The sequence below is a fragment of the Bufo bufo genome, chromosome 10 (assembly GCF_905171765.1).
Source record: "Bufo bufo chromosome 10, aBufBuf1.1, whole genome shotgun sequence".
Lineage (NCBI taxonomy): Eukaryota > Metazoa > Chordata > Amphibia > Anura > Bufonidae > Bufo > Bufo bufo.
In genome coordinates, this window is record NC_053398.1 from 72,569,298 (window position 1) to 72,590,190 (window position 20,893).

Sequence of the window (20,893 nt, forward strand, 5' to 3'; positions counted from 1 at the left end):
TTCAAAGTAGCCACCTTTTGCTTGGATTACTGCTTTGCACACTCTTGGCATTCTCTTGATGAGCTTCAAGAGGTAGTCCCCTGAAATGGTCTTCCAACAGTCTTGAAGGAGTTCCCAGAGATGCTTAGCACTTGTGGGCCATTTTGCCTTCACTCTGCGGTCCAGCTCACCCCAAACCATCTCGATTGGGTTCAGGTCCGGTGACTGTGGAGGCCAGGTCATCTGGCGCAGCACCCCATCACTCTCCTTCATGGTAAAATAGCCCTTACTTTCAAAGTTTTCCCAATTTTTCAGCTGACTGACTGACCTTCATTTCTTAAAGTAATGATGGCCACTCATTTTTCTTTACTTAGCTGCTTTTTTCTTGCCATAATACAAATTCTAACAGTCTATTCAGTAGGACTATCAGCTGTGTATCCACCTGACTTCTCTTCAACGCAACTGATGGTCCCAACCCCATTTATAAGGCAAGAAATACCACTTATTAAACCCGACAGGGCACACCTGTGAAGTGAAAACCATTTCAGGGGACTACCTCTTGAAGCTCATCAAGAGAATGCTAAGAGTGTGCAAAGCAGTAATCAAAGCAAAAGGTGGCTACTTTGAAGAACCTAGAATATGACATATTTCCAGTTGTTCCACACGTGTTTGTTATGTATATAATTCCACATGTGTTAATTCATAGTTTTGATGCCTTTAGTGTGAATCTACAATTTTCATAGCCATGAAAATAAAGAAAACTCTTTGAATGAGAAGGTGTGTCCAAACTTTTGGTCTGTACTGTAAATAAAATTAGTCTTGGACAATACCCAGCCATACTTACCTCTTTTTCCAGCGCCATTCTCTACAGCATCAGACTTTCCTCCTGTTGCTGGTTGTTTATAAACTGCAGCGTTGACGTGTAGATAAATGGTGCATGACCGCTACGGCTAATTACTGTCAAGGGTATAAAATTGTACTATTTTACAACAATTAACGGCACGTTTGAGATTTAAAATTATCACAGGGGAATTAAGTATTAAAGCGAACCTGCGTTTTAAAAAAAAAGTTTGAATACTGGCTCTGCTTCTTTGTACAACCATAAATGTGAAATAACAGGTCTTTTTGGGCTCCCCTAATGTCTTTTTCAGCGATATTTTTCACTGTTTCACCTGCACAGATAGATGCATTTCTCTTACAAGCAGGGGGAATCTTCCTTCTGCAGATTCTGCCCGTACTGTACTGAAGTCGTGCTCTTTCCCATACTTCCCACATGTTTTCAGCTCTGGCGCTCACAGAACAGGGAGGGAGAGGTCACACTTACAGAAAGGCAGAATGTGGTGTTCAGAAGCAGAATAGAAGCAGTTCTTTTATCAGACTCGAGGTCTCAGCTAGCTCTAACACGCCCCCACTTCCTCTTTGTTACTAGGGATGGATCTTGCCTGATAACAGGCAGTAGATGGCAAATTAGGAGTAAGTGAGACCACTAGTGGCCTTGACTTTATATATATTTTTTTTTTTCCCGGTGGATGCAGACATTAATGAAAGGTGTTATTATAAGGTAATTACAGATCTTTTGACAATCATTGACAGACTAACTCAGGTATACATGCCTAGCTCTAATAAACTAGCAAATAAAAAAAAATATGACAGTTACCCTTTAAGTACAAACAATCATTTCAGATGATAGATGACAGTCATCATATGAAAATAAGTCTGATCAAAAGATCACACAAAAGATTTTTCTTTGAAAGAACATTCTCAGAAAGATTATTTGTCCTTTACCCTGTGTCACTGAACATGAATAGCCAGTCTGAATGACTGTGTAGTGGCCAATGTGAACTAAAAAGTGCATGGCTAAATCTGTGAAACAATTGTTCACAAGGCAATACTTTGCTCAACTATCATCCTACTGTTTAATATGTATACCTACCTTTACGCAGTGCCAACCCAAACCAATGTGCGGTTTGTGTTGTACAAGATAGGACAAGGAAAATGACAACCCCTAGTTGCCAATGAATTCATAAACATTCAGGAGAAATAGCAAAGCGGCATCACAATTCACAGTTCAAAGAAAACGATATTTTATGGAGAATGCTAGACGGTATTCTTTAAATGGACTCTGTCACCACTTTCTAACCCCCCCTTTTAAAAGTATTGTTCTCTCCATGGCGCCCTTGTGATTACAAAGGTGTTGTTATAACATAAATTCGCCGTCTCGTTTTGATAAAAATACCTTTTATCTAACCTGTCAATCTTGTGGATAAGGTGCCCAGGGCGTTTCTGAAGGTCTGAAGCTGCTGCCCGCCACCGCCGTTGGTGCCCAGCTCCTCCCCTGATCCTTTCAGCGCCGCCTGAATGTAAAGAAATCCGCCTCCGGCTCTCGCTCAGTGCCCCCTCCTCCTTTTCAAAGATCCCGCGCGTGCGCACAGGCCTGTGCCTGATGCGCCCGTGCGGACATTTAGAATCAGCCTCATTGAGCTAAGTGCGCATGCGCGCACTTCGCTCAACCTCCTCATAAGACGAGCACTGCAGCCAGCCACTCAGAGCCTGCCAAGCGCTGTATGGAGCCGCAGGCTCTGAGTGGCTGGCTGCAGTGCTCGTCTGATGAGGTCTGATGAGGAGGTTGCGCACTTCGCTCAATGAGGCTGATTCTAAATGTCCGCACGGGCGCATCAGGCACAGGCCTGTGCGCACGCGCGGGATCTTTGAAAAGGAGGAGGGGGCACTGAGCGAGAGCCAGAGGTGGATTTCTTTACATTCAGGCGGCGCTGAAAGGATCAGGGGAGGAGCTGGGCACCAACGGCGGCGACGGCGGGCGGCAGCTTCAGACCTTCAGAAACGCCCTGGGCACCTTATCCACAAGATTGACAGGTTAGATAAAAGGTATTTTTATCAAAACGAGACGGCGAATTGATGTTATAACAACACCTTTGTAATCACAAGGGCGCCATGGAGAGAACAATACTTTTAAAAGGGGGGGTTAGAAAGTGGTGACAGAGTCCCTTTAAGTATCTTCCCTAGAAGCATACATGAATATAGAGGAAATAACTGACCACTTGACATCCCCAATATCTAACCGGAACAGCCTGCTGGACCCTGCTGCCGCAAGTGTGAAAGTAGCCTAATATGTATTACAGTTCAATATCCATGTGTTGGTCTCAGGCAACAGGTCCTGCATTGGGATAATGCATAATGCAAGGATAATGCATTTTGTAAATCCCCTATCCCTCTTCAGAGTTAAAGATTTGTTTTAATCAGATCTTTTTTTTCTCCAGGGGAAATCAGAGGAGGTATACGCTTCAACTTTTGTCTATGTTGTCAAATCTCATATCATTCCAACTACTGTAAAGCAAATTTATATCAAAAAGAAAAAAACATCTCCAATCAACCTGCATGTAACACACAGAATAAAAAAGATACTAAGGATGAGTGAACCCATGGCTGTTCAGGTTTGGTCGAACTTTGTTTCAAAGTTCAATTCGAGTACCCGAACTTGACCCGAACACCATATCAGTCAATGGAGACCCGAACTTGCTGTAAAATGGTTGTAAAATAGTCGTAGTAAGGGCTGCAAAAAGAAGCAAAGATGTGTGGCTAGGGAAATAACAAAATAATATAGAATAGAAAAAAATAATAATAATAATCTTGAAACCAGGAGGCAAAGGTCCAAGTGGAGTAGAGGGTTTGCGGAGGCGGTGGACATGGCAGTGTGGGTGGAAGTGGCAAAGAAGATGCAGGAAGTAGCCAACACAGTTTTAGTGTTATTTTTCTTTTTTTTCTTTCATTTTTTGGAGGGGATTTGGGGAGGCCCAAAAACATTGGGAAATGGCAAACAGAACAAACGGAGCTGGAGTATAGTGGCTGGGTGCAGCCGGTATACTTTTCTACTGTGCCCAAGGTATGGACAACTCCTGTGGGATCCATGCCTGGTTCATTTTAATGAACGTGAGCTTGTCCACGTTGGCTGTGGACAGGCAGATGCACTTGGACACGTACTGTTCCAACATGTTGAGAAAATGCTGCCTCCAGTTAAGATGGTCCGTATCAGATGGTGGTGCTGGATATTGTGGCGTGCAGACAAACCTTTGCCACATTTCGGCCAGGCTACCTGTGCCCCTGCTGCTTTTGGTGACTTCCTCCTCTGTCTCCGACTCGTGCTTCCACTGAGCCCCTACTGTCAGGTGGAAACACCAACAGTAGTGGCTCTACCAGCGTTCGCTTGTACTTATGCATCTTCCGATTATGCTGCAGTGACGGAAGGACGGCACTTTGTCCTTGTAGCGGGGATCCAGCAAGGTGGCCACCCAGTAATCAGCACTGGTAAGAATGAGGGCAAATCAGCTGTCATTGTGCAGGCACTGCACCATGTAGTCACTCATGTGTGCCAGGCTACCCAAAGGTAACGAGAAGCTGTCCGCGGTTGGGAGGTGTATCGTCTGTGTCCTCTGCCACGCTCTAGTGATGCCTGTGAGCTGATTTGGGTGCCACCCTCCTGTGAACGGGGATCCTCCTCATCCTCCAAAACTGTGCCCTAGCTGGACAGTTGGGTACCTGTCCGCTGTTGGTGCAGGAACCCAACCTCTGAGCCATCTGTGAACAACTGGCCTGATAATCGTAGGAATGATCCCTGTTCCTGCTCATCTTCCTCCTGTGCCACATCCTTATCTATCAGCGCCTGAAGTGTTTTTTCAAGGAGACATAGAAGAGGGATAGTAAGGCTGATGATTGGTGGTGAAATGGTGATGTTCCGCAGAGCGACTCATCCATGTGTGCTTCAGCTGAAACTCCACTATGCCTTCTGCTGCTCGCACAGTCTCTTAGCATGTGCAAGGTGGAGTTCCACCTGGTGGGTACGTCAAATATGAGGCGTTGAGTGGGAAGGCCAAAGTTAAGCTGCAGTGCAAACAGGCGAGCGGCAGCAGGGTGAGAACGGCAAAAGCGAACACAGACGGCCCGCACTTTCTCCAGCAGCTCCGACATATCGAGGTAATTTTTCAGGAACCTCTGCACCACCAAATTCAGCACATGCGCCAGGCAAGGGATGTGCATCAAACCAGCTAGGCCCACAGCTGCTACGATATTTTTCCCATTATCGCACACCATCAGGCTGGGCTTGAGGCTCAGAGGCACCAACCACGTGTTCTTCGATGCCCGTCCAGAGCTCCTGCGCGCTGTGTTTTTTTTCCCCTAAACAGAGGAGTTGATGGTGCAGGTGTTACGTTGACCGGATGCGGAGGCAGTAGAGGAGGAAGTGGAGTAGGAAGCAACAGGGAGCACCGAAAAACGTCCAGAAATCCTCGGTGGTGGTAGGAAATGCGGCAAACTGCTTTCCGCCTCAGGCCCAGCCACCACTACATTTACCCAGTGGACAGTACGTCCCTGCCCGTACTTACTGGCCCACGTATTGCAGCGCACACTTGATTTTGTCTGCCACTTGTTCGTGAGGGAGGGGGTGGCCTGCCTGGAAAAGTAGTGGGGGCTTGGAACCACTTACTGTTGGATAGCCATCATTAGGTTTTTAAGTGTCCATCTCCACCAGATGGAATGGCAGCATTTCAAGGGCCAGGAATTTTGAAATGCTGGTATTCATGGCCAGGGTTCGCAGGTGGGTAGGAAGGTACTTACTCTTTCTCTTTAGTGTTTGGGGGATGGACAGCTAAACGCTTTCATAGGACAGTGTGGAGATGCTCGGTGACACTGCTAGTGGTGGTGCTCTCTTTGCGGGGAGCCAGGCCCTGTCGCTCCAGGGGAGTGGGGGGCAGAAGAGGGAGCAGGACAAGCCTCAGATCTTTTGTGGTTTTTCAGATGTCTACTCCACTGCGGCTTGTGCTTTGCATTTAGGTGCCTGGTCATGCAGGTGGTGCTCAGGTTCAGAACATTTATGCCTTATTTCAGGCTCTGTTGGCACAGCGTGAAAACCACCCGTGTCTTGTCATCAGCATATTGCCTTAAAGGGGTTGTTCAGGCTGTTCATATTGATGACCTATCCTCAGGATAGGTCATCAATATCAGATCGGGAGGGGTCCAACACTTGGCACCCCCGCCGATCAGCTGTTTGAGGAGAAGGTGAGTACTGTGCAAGTGCTGGCTCCTCTTCATTGTTTACCTGCTCGCCATCGCATCCACAGAGGTGAGCAGGTGTAATTACACCCAAGCCGTCCCATTCATTTCAATGGGACGGCATGGGTGTAGTTACACCTGCTCACCGCTGGGGATGTGACGGCGAGCAGGTACTGTAAACAATGAAGAGGAGGCAGTGCCGGCACTTCAAACAGCTGATCGGCGGGGGTGCCGGGTGTCAAACCACCCCCCTTCCCGATAGGCTATCATGAGGATAGGTCATCAATAAAAATAACTTTGACAACCCCTTTAAGAACTTCTATGCCAGGGAACTCCTTTCTGCTGGCTTTGTTGTGCTCTGTCCCTCACTGTGGTTTACTGGCGTACCCACAGAATTAACAGACAGATTATTCTATTTCTTTCACAGATGCAAAAGGAGGAGTTTTGCAACCCAAAAATGGGTTTAAGTCACCCACAAAATTAACAGACTGGTTATCTATTCAATTTCAGTGTCACGGATGCAAAGGAGGGGTTTTGCACCCCAAAACATGGGTTTACGTCACCGACAGATTAACTATTATATTACTGTGTCACTGGTGCAAAGGAGGTATATTGCACCCACAAAAATGGATATAGGTCACCCACAGAATTAACAGCCAGATGAAAAGCCTAACACTGTCCCTCATTACAGCTGCGTCCTGTCCTGACACTAGATAGAGCAGAATGGCAGCGCAACACATGATCGGCATTTATACAGGCCAGGTCACGTGCTGTATCACAGCCATACCAATACTAGGCATGACTGTGATGGCTTCCAAGTGCCCACAGTTTAAAAGCTTGTTGATTGGCTGTGCTGCAGCCTTTCAACAAGCTTTATTTAGCATCCAAACAGGGATTTCCGTGGCAAAATCCAGTTAGGGTTCACTCATCCCTAAAAGATACACATCTACTTGAGAATGAGCGACAGTGTGAAATCCCAGACTACCTTCACAAAGATCATTAATAAGTTTCTTAAACTACAAATCTATTAACAATGAAGTACTGTATACTTCTACATTGTGTGAATGAAGCATTTTGACCAAGGTGTTTACTGTAATAATCACAAGCCTAAAACCGTGCAGGAGACATAGGGGAAACATGAAACAGACATCAATCACATCAGCAAGCATCAGGGACGTGACCAATCTTTATTCACACAAATACAGATACTGTGGCTTTTTGGTAAAACTACCACTATAGTATATACTATGACTTAGATACTTTGGCTAGCTTGATTTTGACAAACTAGTCAAGCTTTCACAGTCTACAACAAATCCTGTGTAGTAGAACATTGAACAATCACTTTATACAGAAAAAAATACCAATGTCTAATTTAAACAATTTTGCATATGAAGGGCTAATTTTCTTTTTTTGTGATTCTATTTAAAATAAAAAAATCATTCATATAAAAGTATTGTGAGGCAGTTAGGGGAGATATTTGCTGCAGGATTTGTTGTGTCTTCCCCACAATCACCAGTTCTGAAGAAAGACCAGGTGTAGTAATCACCTGGGGATAAAGGAATCCTCAGAGTGAGAGGGGGTGGGGACTTGCACACAGAAGGCTGGAGTGGCTCTGTGTGGTCTGAGAGACCACTATCCCACAAGAGACACTGGTCAGGGACCAGTCTAGAGGCTGCTGGAGGTTGGACTGGGAAAGCCACATCTCATCACGGGTGTGAACTGTGTTACGCTTTAGGTGAGTCAGGGAAACCTATGTGTTTAGGTAGAGCCCAGACGAGCAAGGTATGTTATTTTGGCTTTGTATATTTTTTCGTTATGCCGTGTGCCACAATAAAGCACAGTTTGGCCCCTAAATCTTGGTTTACGTGAAGAAGTGTGTGGTTGCAACCCCCGAAAAAGAGCTAATTCCCCACAGTATATAACAAATAATATTTATTTGTTAAATATAAGCAATAGGAGACATCTGAAATGGGAGCAAATTATTTTTCACAGCACAGCAGCGATCCAGATGGTGACCAAAACACTACTTTCACGGTTTATTGCTCAGTCATACAACTTACCACCCAAATTAATTTTACCTCCTTTTCTTCTCACTAATAGAGCTTTCATTTGGTGGTATTTCATTGCTGCTGAAATTTTTACTTTTTTTGTAATTAATCGAAATTTACCAAAATTTTTGCAAAAAAATGTAATTTTTTCACTTTCAGTTGTAATTTTTTTTTTAAAAAACTACATTTCTATATAAATTTTTCTCTAAATTTATTGTTCTACATGTCTTTGATTAAAGAAAAATGCAATAAGTGTATATTTATTGGTTTGGGTAAAAGTTATAGCGCTTACAAACTATGGTACAAAAATGTGAATTTCCGCATTTTGAAGCAGCTCTGACTTTCTGAGCACCTGTAATGTTTCCTGAGGTTCTACAATGCCCATACAGTAGAAAAACCCCACAAATGACCCCATTTCGGAAAGTAGACACCCTAAGGTATTCGCTGATGGGCATAGTGAGTTCATAGAACTTTTTATTTTTTGTCACAAGTTAGCGGAAAATGATGATTTATTTTTTTTCTTACAAAGTCTCATATTCCACTAACTTGTGACAAAAAATAAAAACTTCCATGAACTCACTATGCCCATCACGAAATACCTTGGGGGGTCTTCTTTCCAAAATGGTGTCACTTGTGGGGTATTTATACTGCCCTGGCATTTTAGGGGCCCTAATGTGTGAGAAGTAGTTTGAAATTCAAATGTGTAAAAAATGTCCTGTGAAATCCTAAAGGTGCTCTTTAGAATTTGGGCCCCTTTGCCCACCTAGGCTGCAAAAAAGTGTCACACATGTGGTATCGCCGTACTCAGGAGAAGTTGGACAATGTGTTTTGGGGTGTCTTTTTACATATACCCATGCTGGGTGAGAGAAATATCTCTCTAAAAGACAACTTTTCCCATTTTTTTTTATACAAAGTTGTCATTTGACAGAGATATTTCTCTCACCCAGCATGGGTATATGTAAAAAGACACCCCAAAACACATTGCCCAACTTCTCCCGAGTACGGCGAGACCACATGTGTGACACTTTTTTGCAGCCTAGGTGCGCAAAGGGGCCAAATTCCTTTTAGGAGGGCATTTTTAGACATTTGGATTCCAGACTTCTTCTCACACTTTAGGGCCCCTAAAATGCCAGGGCAGTATAAATACCCCACATGGGACCCCATTTTGGAAAGAAGACACCCCAAGGTATTCCGTGAGGGGCATGGCGAGTTCATAGAAGATTTTTCTTTTTGCCACAAGTTAGCGGAAAATGATTATTATTTTTTGGTTTTTTCTCACAGTCTCCCTTTCTGCTAACTTGTGACAAAAAATAAAATCTCCCACGGACTCAATATGCCCCTCAGCGAATACTTTGGGGTGTCTTCTTTCCGAAATTGAGTCACATGTGGGGTATTTATACTGCCCTGGCATTTTAGGGACCCTAAAGCGTGAGAAGAAGTCTGGAATCTAAATGTCTAAAAAATTTTACGCATTTGGTTTCTGTCAGGGGTATGGTGAGTTCATGTGAGATTTAATTTTTTGTCACAAGTTAGTGGAATATGAGACTTTATAAGAAAAAAAAAAAAAAATCAATTTCCGCTAACTTGTGCCAAAAAAAATAAATCTTCTATGAACTCGCCATGCCCCTCAAAAGTGATCTTTTTATAGCGCCGCAGCGATTTTACGGTGTTTTTGCAGTGATCAGAAAAAAAAAATTCTGTCACTGAGGTGGGGCGGACTGAACGCAAGTGTGCGCACAAAATCAGGCCTGATCGGGCGAACACTGCAATTGCGGACATCAAAAGGCATTTTCTATATAGTTCTGGCAATTTGCGGCTCCGCAAAATGTGGAAAGTACATTGCCGGTGTCTGTGTTTTGCGGATCCGTGGATCCACAAAACACATACGGACGTCTGAATGGAGCCTTACAGGGGGGTGATCAATGACAGGGGGGGTGATCAGGGAGTCTATATGGTGTGATCACCCCCCTGTAAGGCTCCATTCAGATGTCCGTATGTGTTTTGTGGATCAGCGGATCCGCAAAACACATATGGACGTCTGAATAAAGCCTTACAGGGGGGTGATCAGTGACAGGGGGGTGATCAGGGAGTCTATATGGGGTGATCAGAGGTGAATAAGGGGTTAATAAGTGACAGGGGGGGTGTAGTGTAGTGGTGTTTGGTGCTACTTTACAGAGCTGCCTGTGTCCTCTGGTGGTCGATCCAAGCAAAAGGGACCACCAGAGGACCAGGTAGCAGGTATATTAGACGCTGTTATCAAAACAGCGTCTAATATACAGTACAGACCAAAAGTTTAGACACACCTTCTCATTCAAAGAGTTTTCTTTATTTTCATGACTATGAAAATTGTAGATTCACACTGAAGGCATCAAAACTATCAATTAACACATGTGGAATTATATACATAACAAACAAGTGTGAAACAACTGAAAATATGTCATATTCTAGGTTCTTCAAAGTAGCCACATTTTGCTTTGATTACTGCTTTGCACACTCTTGGCATTCTCTTGATGAGCTTCAAGAGGTAGTCCCCTGAAATGGTTTTCACTTCACAGGTGTGCCCTGTCGGGTTTATTAAGTGGGATTTCTTGCCTTATAAATGGGGTTGGGAGCATTAGTTGCATTGAGGAGAAGTCAGGTGGATACACAGCTGATAGTCCTACTGAATAGACTGTTAGAATTTGTATTATGGCAAGAAAAAAGCAGCTAAGTAAAGAAAAACGAGTGGCCATCATTACTTTAAGAAATGAAGGTCAGTCAGTCAGCCGAAAAATTGGGAAAACTTTGAAAGTAAGGGCTATTTGACCATGAAGGAGAGTGATGGGGTGCTGCGCCAGATGACCTGGCCTCCACAGTCACCGGACCTGAACCCAATCGAGATGGTTTGGGGTGAGCTGGACCGCAGAGTGAAGGCAAAAGGGCCAACAAGTGCTAAGCATCTCTGGGAACTCCTTCAAGACTGTTGGAAGACCATTTCAGGTGACTACCTCTTGAAGCTCATCAAGAGAATGCCAAGAGTGTGCAAAGCAGTAATCAAAGCAAAAGGTGGCTACTTTGAAGAACCTAGAATATGACATATTTTCAGTTGTTTCACACTTGTTTGTTATGTATATAATTCCACATGTGTTAATTCATAGTTTTGATGCCTTCATAGTCATGAAAATAAAGAAAACTCTTTGAATGAGAAGGTGTGTCCAAACCTTTGGTCTGTACTGTACCTTTAACGGGTTAAAAAAAAAATCGGATCTACAGCCTGCCAGCGAATGATTGCTGCTGGCAGGCTGCAGATCCACTCGATTACCTGCAGTTCCTGTGAACGCGCGTGCCTGTGTGCGCGCGTTCACAGGAAATCTCGCCTCTCACGAGATGACGCGCCGGCATGTCAAGGAGGAATGAATCGACCGCCTACGGAACGCAATCCTACGTTAGGGCGGTCCGGAGGCCAGGCCATTTTTTGCTAATCTGACCAGTGTCACTTTATGTGTGAATAAACGCTTTTACTTATCCAGGCCATTCTTTTTTTCGTCACATATTGTACTCCATGACAGTGGTAAAATGGAGTAAAAAAAAATCATTTTTATCTATAAAAAAATACCAAATATAAGAAAAATTTAGAAACATTTCCGAATTTCAATTTCTTTACCCTTATAATAGATAGTAATACCTTCAAAAATAGTTATTATTTTACATTCCCCATATGTCTACTTCATGTTTGGATCATTTTGGGAATGCCATTTTATTTTTTTGGGGACGTTACAAGGCTTAGAAGTTTAGAAGCAAATCTTGAAATTTTTCAGAAAATTTCTAAAACCCACTTTTTCAGGACCAGTTCAGGTCTGAAGTCACTTGTGAGTCTTACATAATAGAAACCACCCAAAAATGACCCCATTTTACAAACTACACCCCTCAAGGTATTCAAAACTGATTTTACAAACTTTGTCAACCATTTAGGTCTTCCACAAGAATTGATGGAAAATAGAGATACAATTTCACTTTTTTGGCAGATTTTTCATTTGAATCCATTTTTTCCAGTTACAAAGCAAGGGTTAACAGCCAAACAAAACTCTATATTTATGGCCCGGATTCTGTAATTTACAGAAACACCCCATATGTGGTCGTAAACTGCTGTACGGTCACACGGCAGGGCGCAGAAGGAAAGGAATGCCATACGGTTTTTGGAAGGCAGATTTTGATGGTCTAGTTTTTTGACACCATGTCCCATTTGAAGCCCCCCTGATGCACCCCTAGAGTAGAAACTCCAAAAAAGTGACCCCATTTTGGAAACTACGGGATAGGGTGGCAGTTTTGTTGGTACTATTTTAGGGTACATATGATTTTTGGTTGCTCAATATTATACTTTTTGTGAGGCAAGGTAACAAGAAATAGCTGTTTTGGCACCGTTTTTATTTTATGTTATTTACAACATTCATCTGGCAGGTTAGATCATGTGGTATTTTTATAGAGCAGGTTTGTCACGGACGAGAAAATACCAAATAGGGCTACTTTTTTTGGTTATTTGTTTCAGTTTTACATAACAGTTTTACATAACAAAGCATTTAAAAAATAATAATAATGATTCTTAAGTGTCTCCACATTCTGAAAGCCATAGTTTTATTAATTTTTTGTGTGACTGTCTTGTGTAGGGGCTATTTTTTTTCAGGATGAGATGACGGTTTGATTGGCACTATTTTGGGGTGCGTATGACTTTTTGATCGCTTGCTACTACACTTTTTGTAATGTAAGGTGACCTAAAAATTGCTTTTTTTTTTACGGTGTTCACCTGAGGGGTTAGGTCATGTGATATTTTTATAGAGCAGGTTCTTACGGATACGGCGATAACCTAATATGTATACCTTTTTTTTTAATTTACTTAAGTTTTACACAATACCAGCATTTTTTAAACAAAAAAAAAAATTATGTTTTAGTGTCTCCACATTCTGAGCCATAGTTTATTTTTTTATTTTTTGGGCGATTGGCTTAGGTAGGGGCTCATTTTTTGCGGGATAAGGCGACGGTTAGATTGGTACTATTTTGGGGGGCATACGCCTTTTTGATCACTTGGTGTTGCACTTTTTGTGATGTAAGGTGACAAAAATGGCTTTTACGCCATTTTTATTTTTTATGGTATATTTTATTCTGTTTTTTTATTATAAAATAAGGGGAAAGGGGTGTTTTTTTTTTTTTTTTTTCTTAATTTTATTAAAAACATTTTGTTTTTACTTTTTCTTTACTTTATTTCTGATGTTCACTTTTGGGGGTCTGATCCCCCTCTGCAATGCATTACAATACATTTGTATTGTAATGCATTGCCTGTTCGTGTACTACAGTGAGTAGTACACAAACAGGTTGCCTAGGAGACCCAGCCTGAGGCTGGATCTCCTCGGCACCTGTAGAAGGCAGGTCCCTGATCCCTTACCCATCCAAAACCCTTATAACCTTCACATCTAGGATCCCTGCACCACCAGCTACAAAAGGAGCCAACCTTAGAAGGTCCTAGTTGACCTGAGACCCGAGAAGCATTTAAGGCCTAGCCGGCCGGGTGGATCCCCGGTCTCAATTTCCTGCAGTGGCGGGGCCGCGTGCCAGCACCCTTTCATCGGAATCTGCTGAACCACCTTGGGACCCCATATAGACACCGGCGATAACATCAGAAGACCGGGCTCCTGGCAGACATACATCTTATCATCCTGCTGCGGAGGCGACATCAACGCTGCATAGACGCCATCTTGGGGTCCTCTCACTCCACCAGAATCAGACTGAGGACCCAGAGAGAGACGCCTAGCACATTCAACTCTATAGAGTAAACGAATAAGGACAGACACTTACAATTCACGCAGTCAGCCGGTCCATACGCCTCACCCCTCTTTTCAGACTGTCATAACCCCCTGGCAAGCACTCCCCAGAGGCAACTGCTGCTCCCCCTTATTTCTCTCCCTCTATCTCCTTAGACTACTCCAACAAGGGAAGCAATCTCCTCCAACACCATTAAATCTACCTAATAGGCACTGCCTAAATTTTTCCCTCATGAGGGACATGTTATTCACACAGTCCTTAAAGCTACTAAAGAAAGAACATGCTGTAAATATTTAATCCTTCAGAAGAGGTGGTAATAAGTTATGTACTAAACCAGGCTTAGGAGCACCTATGGTGAAAGTTGGCAGATATAAAAGCCTCAGTCAGGAATCTCAGAGGCTTTTCAAGTCTTCATCCCTGTCTCAGTCAGACAAATTCATTATGAAAAAGTCTCAAGCTCAGCAAGAAGCTCAATCCTCCACCCCAAAAAGCTCAGCTTCTTGAAATCAGTCACATTATGACAGGGACACTGAAGATGACTACAATGCCTAGAACACGTCTGACCTTCCTATCTCCAGGTCCTTTATCTCAGAGGCTCTCTCTAAAGCACTTAATCCAATCCTCGAGGAACTTTAAGAAATAAAAAGAGAGCTAAGACATATTGGTCCTAGAGTTGAGGCATTAAAAGTGTCACAATCCGCTTTATCAACATATTCAAAACAGACCTCTGTACTGACCTCTTACCAGCAACACATCAACCAGCTGTATGAGTATATCGAGGACCAAGATAATAGGGGTAGAGATGTCCCGAACTATTTGCCGGCGAACATATGCAATGTTTGATCCGCCCCCTATTCGTCATCATTGTGTAAACTTTGACCCTGTACCTAACAGTCAGCAGACACATTCCAGCCAATCAGCAGCAGACCCTCCCTCCCACCTCCTTGGACAGCATCCATTTTAGACTCATTCGGAAGCTGCAGTGTCACAAATTTGACAAAGTTGTAATAGCAATGCGATTAATACAGGTTATATTAATCGCATTGTGAATTCAACTTAGAGCTGGGTTCCTAATGGTTGTTGTATTGCTAGAATATAACGAAGATTGAGAATATAGTGCTATATTCGTCAATTCTAGCAATACAACCATTAGGAACTCAGATCTAAGTTGTAATCGCAATGCGATTAATACAAGTTATATTAATCGCATTGCGATTTCAACTTAGAGCTGGGCTCCTAATGACCCTGTACCTCACAGTCAGCAAACACATTCCAGCCAATCAGCACCAGACCCTCCCTCCCAGACCCTCCCACCTCCTGGACAGCATCCATTTTAGATTCATTCGGAAGCTGCATTCTTAGTGAGAGGAAGGACAGTGTAGCTGCTGCTGACTTAATAGGGAAATCGATAGCTAGGCTAGTGTATTCAGTGTCCACTACAGTCCTGAAAGACTCATCTGATCTCTGCTGTAAGGACAGCACCCCAAAAAGCCCTTTTTAGGGCTAGAACATCAGTCTGCTTTCCAGGACGTCCCTCCATGACAGCACCCACTGGAGGATGTCCTATTGGACCTCTGTAGGGACAGGAAGCGAGAGAGGTTAAAAGGCCCCTCCCCACCCCTCATACCAGTGTTCTTCCTGTCCCTACAGGGATAGGAGCAGAGAGGAAGTTTCCCTGCTTTTTTAGTGGGGAGCGATATGGGCCGAGGCTGGTCGGGGGGCTTATGCCTCTCCTCTTCAGCCTCAGATGGGGCCCAAAGCTAGCACCTCTCTGGGAAGAGGTCCCCTAGCATTCCCGGTACCTGTATCCTGAAGCCGCGGTATGGGGACGCTGTTGCCGCTTCTCCTGCGGGAGCTCTGGGCACAGTATCGACTCCGGCGCTTCTCTCCACGTGACCGGAAGTGACGCGAGGAAGCCGGAAGCCACTGGCGTCGAGCATCCATGCGGAGGCCTCGGGCTGGGGCCTCGCATGTGGGGTCGATTCTCCTGGGATGAGTCCCCCAGAAGAGGAGGCGGAGCCGAGCGGTATCGAGGGGGGCCGGACGGTAAGTCCATTTAAAAAAGAGTGATGTATCCTGCATGCAGCACACATCATGGAAGGCCAGGTATCTGCAAAGCTAGATGCCACTGCAGACCCCCTCGTCCAGGGAAATGTAAGTGAGGTCCTACACAGTTAGGGTTTCTCTGACAGGCCCAGTTTCTATATCTCTCTCTCCCCCTTCTGTTAAGGTGGAAAGAGAACCAGGTCACAAACCGCATGGTGACTCCAAGAAAAGACCAAAGAAATGCGGGACCTGCGCCAAGAAGCTGGCGGAGTCATACAAGAAGGCCCTATGCACTGATTGTTTGGCAAAAATTTTAAAGGAGGAGAATCCATCCTTTCTGGCAGAATTAAGGGCAATAGTGAGGGAGGAGATACAGGCGGCAGGAACAAGTCAGCCCCCGTCCCTTCCAGTCCCCTCTTCTCTGCCGGTCCCCTCTTCCCCACCGGCGAAACGTTCTAGAGTACAGGTGGATTCCGACTCAGAGGAAGAACCAACGTACTATTCAGACGAATTGGAAGACGATCAGACCCCTTCCTTATCAGAGGAACCTAGGAGATTCCGGTTTTCGACTGAAGATCTAGACCCTCTCCTGACAGCTGTTAGACAAACAATGGCGGTGGAGGAGGAGGAGCAGACGCGCACTATACAGGATGAGATGTTTGGCGGTCTAAGAGCGAAGAAAAGGAAACTCTTTCCCGTCAACGCTAACCTGACTGACCTAATTAAAGATGAATGGGAAGAGGGTGACAAGAAGCTTTATGTTCCACGTGAATTCAAAAGCAGGTTGATCTTTAACCCAGAAGAAACAAAACTCTGGGACGAGATACCTAAAGTGGATATTCAGGTGGCCAAGGTGGTGAAGAAGACTTCCATTCCCTTTGTAGATTCCTCACAGCTAAAGGATCCTATGGATCGTAAGGTGGATGGGCTTTTAAAGAAAGCTTGGGAGTCTTCTGCTACCTCTATAAATACAAATATTGCGGCTACCTCAGTGTCCCGGGCCATGTGTGTATGGCTGGATCAACTAGAAAATCATCTTAGGATGAGGACATCCAGAGAAGATATTCTAGATTCCTTACCGTTATTAAAAATGGCGGCTTCTTTCATGGCGGATGCCTCGGCAGAATCAATTAGGTTTGCGGCGAGGAACGATGCGCTCACAAATACTGCAAGACGGGCCCTCTGGCTCAAATCTTGGACAGGGGACATTGCATCAAAGAATAAGCTCTGTGCAATCCCCTTTACTGGGTCCTATCTTTTTGGTCAGGTCCTGGACTCCATCCTAGAAAGTGCGGCCGACAAAAAGAAGGGCTTCCCAGAGGAAAAAGTAAAAAAACCTCAGCCCTTTCGGAAACCCTCCAAACAGTTTCCAACCTTTCAGAGGGGGAAAGGTAAAACGGGGAGATGGAGCTACCCCAAAGGAGGTAGAGGAAGGGGTTTCTTGTTTAACCCTTCTTCCAACACAGACAAACAATGACGCCAGGCCAGTCGGGGGCAGACTCAGTTTGTTCTGGGAGGCCTGGACTCGGGTCTCTCAGAATTACTGGATTCTCAGTACAATCCGAGAGGGAGTGAAAATAGAGTTCCGCAATCCACCCCCGTGGAGATTCCTGATAACAAATTTTCAGTCCACAGAACAAAAGAATCAGTTATGTCTCGACATAAGAAAACTGTTAAAACTAAAAGCAATAATACAGGTCCCAGTGGAACAAAAAAACCGGGGTCATTATTCAAGACTTTTTCAGGTAAAAAAGCCGGACGGCTCGTTCAGGACAATTATCAATCTGAAGTCCCTAAACAGATCTGTAGCCTACCACAAATTCAAAATGGAATCTATAAAGTCATCAATCCCCCTGATATCAGTAGGAGATCTCTTATGCACAATGGATTTAAAGGATGCATATTATCACATCCCAGTACATCCACTCCACCAGCAGTACCTCAGGTTTGCAATCAACCAGGGGGGCACGATTCTCCATTATCAGTTCCAGTGCCTACCCTTCGGAATATCCTCGGCTCCTCGGATTTTCACAAAGGTGATTACAGAAATAGTGGCATACCTGAGACAGCAGCAAATAAGGATCATCCCGTATCTAGACGATTTTCTTCTAATCGCAGAGACAAAGCAAGGTCTTCTAGACAATGTCCAACAGACCCTGGCCCTCTTCAAAGACTTAGGTTGGATAATAAATTATGCCAAGTCGGACCTAGTTCCGAGTACCAGAAAACAGTTCTTGGGTGTCATCTTAGACTCGGTGAGTCAGCACTCCTTCCTTCCGCTACTAAAGCAGGAAAGGATAGTGGAAAAGATAAGAGCCTTTCAGAGAAGAAGGGACCATACCCTAAGAGAATCCATGCAGGTTCTCGGTTTAATGACATCTTGCATATCGGTCATTCCATGGGCTCAGTACCATTCCAGACTACTACAGAGCTCAATTCTGAGTGCATGGGACAAAAACCATCGGTCCTTAAACTCAAAAATAATCCTGTCAAGTCAAAGTCTAGATTCTCTATCTTGGTGGACCAACCCCAAAAACCTAAGGAAGGGGGTCGCCTGGAATCTTTCTCCATTGATAGTAGTTACTACAGATGCAAGCCAGTGGGGCTGGGGGGCCCATCTAAGAGATCAATTCCTTCAGGGGAAATGGTCAGATCTCGACAGTCGCAGATCCTCGAATTTCAGAGAGCTGAAAGCTGTTTGGGAGACCCTGAAGAGGGCAGAACAAACACTCTCCGGCCACCACATCAAGATCCTATCGGACAACGTGACGACGGTTTGCTACCTGAAACGTCAGGGAGGAACCAGGAACCCTCATCTTCAGGGACTATCAGACCAAATATTTGGTTGGGCAGAGGGAAAAGTGCTCTCAGTTTCAGCAGTCCATCTAAGAGGAGTAGAAAACTCCACTGCCGACTTCCTAAGCAGACACACGCTCAACCCGGGAGAATGGTCTTTAAACAAGGAAGTGTTTCAGCAGATCTGTCATCAGTGGGGACTCCCGCAAGTAGACCTCTTTGCGGCAAGAGAAAACACCAAATTAACCACCTCCGGACCGCTGTACGCACAGACGCGTCCTGGAGGTGGTTGATTCATTCCGAGTGGACGCATATACGCGTCATCTCGCGAGACGCGAGATTTCCTGTGAACGCGCGCACACAGGCGCGCGCGCTCACAGGAACGGAAGGTAAGAGAGTTGATCTCCAGCCTGCCAGCGGCGATCGTTCGCTGGCAGGCTGGAGATGTGTTTTTTTTTAACCCCTAACAGGTATATTAGACGCTGTTTTGATAACAGCGTCTAATATACCTGCTACCTGGTCCTCTGGTGGTCCCATTTGTTTGGATCGACCACCAGAGGACACAGGTAGCTCAGTAAAGTCCCACCAAGCACCACTACCCTACACTACCCCCCCCCCCCCGTCACTTATTAACCCCTTATTAGCCCCTGATCACCCCTGATCACCCCATATAGACTCCCTGATCACCCCCCTGTCATTGATTACCCCCCTGTCATTGATCAACCCCCTGTAAAGCTCCATTCAGATGTCCGCATGATTTTTACGGATCCACTGATAGATGGATCGGATCCGCAAAACGCATCCGGACGTCTGAATGAAGCCTTACAGGGGCATGATCAATGACTGTGGTTATCACCCCATATAGACTCCCTGATCACCCCCCTGTCATTGATCACCCCCCTGTCATTGATTACCCCCCTGTAAAGCTCCATTCAGACGTCCGCATGATTTTTACGGATCCACTGATAGATGGATCGGATCCGCAAAACGCATCCGGACGTCTGAATGAAGCCTTACAGGGGCATGATCAATGACTGTGGTGATCACCCCATATAGACTCCCTGATCACCCCCCTGTAAAGCTCCATTCAGATGTCCGCATGATTTTTATGGATCCACTGATAGATGGATCGGATCCGCAAAACGCATCCGGACGTCTGAATGAAGCCTTACAGGGGCATGATCAATGACTGTGGTTATCACCCCATATAGACTCCCTGATCACCCCCCTGTCATTGATCACCCCCCTGTCATTGATTACCCCCCTGTAAAGCTCCATTCAGACGTCCGCATGATTTTTACGGATCCACTGATAGATGGATCGGATCCGCAAAACGCATCCGGACGTCTGAATGAAGCCTTACAGGGGCATGATCAATGACTGTGGTTATCACCCCATATAGACTCCCTGATCACCCCCCTGTCATTGATTACCCCCCTGTAAAGCTCCATTCAGACGTCCGCATGATTTTTACGGATCCACTGATAGATGGATCGGATCCGCAAAACGCATCCGGACGTCTGAATGAAGCCTTACAGGGGCATGATCAATGACTGTGGTGATCACCCCATATAGACTCCCTGATCACCCCCCTGTCATTGATTACCCCCCTGTAAAGCTCCATTCAGACGTCCGCATGATTTTTACGGATCCACTGATAGATGGATCGGATCCGCAAAACGCATCCGGACGTCTGAATGAAGCCTTACAGGGGCATGATCAATGACTGTGGTGATCACCCCATATAGACTCCCTGATCACCCCCCTGTAAAGCTCCATTCAGATGTCCGCATGATTTTTACGGATCCACTGATAGATGGATCGGATCCGCAAAACGCATCCGGACGTCTGAATGAAGCCTTACAGGGGCATGATCAATGACTGTGGTTATCACCCCATATAGACTCCCTGATCACCCCCCTGTCATTGATCACCCCCCTGTCATTGATTACCCCCCTGTAAAGCTCCATTCAGACGTCCGCATGATTTTTACGGATCCACTGATAGATGGATCGGATCCGCAAAACGCATCCGGACGTCTGAATGAAGCCTTACAGGGGCATGATCAATGACTGTGGTTATCACCCCATATAGACTCCCTGATCACCCCCCTGTCATTGATTACCCCCCTGTAAAGCTCCATTCAGACGTCCGCATGATTTTTACGG

The 20,893-nt window shown here is 45.0% G+C and overlaps 1 protein-coding gene across 1 annotated transcript in view; it reads right to left on the bottom strand.

Annotated features, from left to right (window-relative positions):
* LRP5 (LDL receptor related protein 5) overlaps nucleotides 1–20,893 on the bottom strand; it is a 1,269,095-nt gene that overhangs the window by 837,997 nt on the left and 410,205 nt on the right. The window lies entirely within an intron of this gene.